The following is a 2,816-nucleotide window of genomic DNA, read 5'->3' as shown; positions in this document are numbered from 1 at the left end:
TTCCAACTATTTGTGCGTGGATATTTTCAATCCTTGGTGGGAGGGGAAAAGGAGGGGTGGCGTGGAGGGGTGGGGTGGGGGCGTGGGGGGATTAAAGAAGAAAGGGGGGGAGGTGAAAAGGAGAGCGGAAGAGGCGGGAGGCGGGCAGCGGTCATGCTGCCGCCGCAGACCGCAGAGCAGCAGCGGCAGAGGTGGAGGGGGACGGACAGACGGAATGGGCGGACGGCAGGGAGGCATGTACCCCTACTCCTACTCCACCTTATTGTAGACGACCGTATTCTGTATGGTAGACCGTGCGGCCGGAGCACTAGGAGTCGGTAAACAGGAGCAGTAATAATGAGTGTTCCGCTTCTTTTTTTCTTTTTTTTTTGAGGGACTAATGAGTGCACTGCTGCTTGCTCGTAGGCGGTGGTGGTACTTCCGTTTCGCCCACCGGCGGCCGATCTCACCGTAGTAGTAGTATTAGGCTTTTCGTGCAGGAGTGCCAAGTTTGGGTGGACGGGTATATTGATGGACTTCATATTAAATGGTTCAAAAATTATGCTTTTAAGTTTTAAACATAATGAAAACAATTATGTGAAAACTTATAACTATCCGTGACGGATTTGTAAAATTTTGTTCAAAAACATCATTTTTTGCAAGCTGCGCAAAAAAAAACCCTGGCCCAACAACAACGAAAAAAGGGCCCGTTATGTATTTGTTTCCTTTTTGTATGCGCCTGTATGGAAGTGTATTGTTATGGACAAAAAATTGTGATGTGGAAATATGTTTCTGTTAAGTCCATCATGGAGCCCGTCCTCCATTTGCTTTTTTCGTGCACCGGTACTATTGTAGTACTTGTGTGCCTGCTCGCTCTGCTCATTTTGAGCAAGGTGCAATTGTTCTTAACACGTTCTAAAAGGCAATGTGAATGGACAAGGAGGCTAGCAGATAGGTGATCTCTCTCGGCGGTATGAACTTGGCTCGATTTGAGGAAACAATCGAACAAGTGAGGAAAGTACGAGTACTCATTTTGATCGTGTGGCTGGACTAGAATCCAGAGAGAAGATTGAGAATGACTTAGAGTTAGTTATGAGGAAGATCATACTTATGGAGGAAGAGAAAGGGGGCTAGGCATACTGCTTTGAAAGCTGTTGAGGAGAGGAAAATATAAGATATATAAACTGATAAGAAAGAAAATGGAACTAAAGGTTAGGGTTCATCAATAGATGCTAAAACAGTTAATGCATGAAATTGATCAAAGAGAGGTTTGGATAAAGAAATTGCTGGTTTTGTTCAGGAAGATTTGGATGTCGACAACATTCATGACAATGCTGAAGATGGTAGTGCTTATTTGGAACCGGTTGACTACAATGACAGTCAGGAGACCATTGACTTCATTGACTAAAAAATGGCTAAATCTCAGGAGCTGGACAAGACAAGGATGTTGATGGTCCTCCCATAAGCTGCCCTAGACTGAAAGATAGAGAAGACATGAGAGTGGAATATTTGGCTAAAGAAATAGTTGCAAAGATAAACAATTATGGCAATAAACCTGACTTCCCTCTCTAAATCTTCCCGTTTACATATGTCTGGTTCGGTGGGAATTGATCTTGGGTATTCTATTCAAATGGTTGATCATAGTCTGGACATTATTGGTATGATGGAACAAGTGAGAAATGATTTTTATGTCCCAAATATTGTTAACGAGAATAGTGTACATGAACCCACCTCTCCAGGTCCAATTGACATTTGAGGTGCTCATATTCTGACCCGTGCTATAATAATGATCATTCGGATGCTAATGTTGCCGAAGGTTATTTTCACTAATTGAAAAATATTTTTTCTAGTCGGAAAAAAGGGGAAGTGGCTCATGAGTGAGTGGTTTGTGTGAAGCACATTGCTTCTTCGGAGGAAAGAAAAGCATACAAAGAAATCTTGATCTTTACTAAAAATGATAGGTGTTTTCTTGAATATCGGAGGGATTGGCCAGGATATTGAAAAGAGATCTGTGAGAGAATTGATTTTGGAGGAAAAGACTTGATTTTTTGGTCTATAGGAGACTATTAACTTTAATGACACAGAAAACGAACTTCATGACTTCTGTGGTGGGAGAAAATTTGTTCGGAATTTGTCACATCCTAGAGGCAGATGTGGAGGTATCCTGGTTGGCGTTAATAATGACATGTTGGATGTGGTCCAAGTTGTACTTGGAGTTTTTGCTAGAATAATGGTGTTTCATAAAAATGATAAACTTCATTGGAATTTCATCACTGTTTTATGGTGATGCTCAGACTGATGGTAAAGATGCATTCTTAGCAGAGTTGTTTAGGATTTCTCATGACAATCCCCTGCCATGTTTGGTGGGTGGACATATTAATATCCTTAGGAATGGTTCTAAATAAATAAACCTGTAATTAATGGTATTATTGAAAGTGCTAGGTTGAGAGAATTACCTCTTAACGGAAGAAATTTTTACCTGTGCTAATAATATGCACTAGTAGAAAAAAGACCTAATGTGAGACACATTAGTCCCGGTTCGATTTTGGCCTGGTACTAATGGTACCATTAGTGCCGGTTCGAACGGCTATGCATTAATGCCGGTTCGTGTTGAACCTTTAGCACTGGTTCGTGCCACGAACCGGTGCTAAAGGGGTGGTGGGAGGCTGGCGTCAGGTCGGGGCCCCACGATCACCTTTAGTACCGGTTCGTGGCACATACCGGTACTAAAGGGCTAACCTTTAGTACCGGTTCGTGCCATGAACCAGGACTAAAGGGGTCTGACCTATAGTCTCGGTTGGAGACACAAACCGGGATTATAGGGCAATTTTCAAACT

Source organism: Triticum aestivum, chromosome 1D, assembly GCF_018294505.1.
Source record: "Triticum aestivum cultivar Chinese Spring chromosome 1D, IWGSC CS RefSeq v2.1, whole genome shotgun sequence".
Taxonomy (NCBI): Eukaryota; Viridiplantae; Streptophyta; class Magnoliopsida; order Poales; family Poaceae; genus Triticum; species Triticum aestivum.
Note: the sequence above shows the minus strand (reverse complement) of the source record.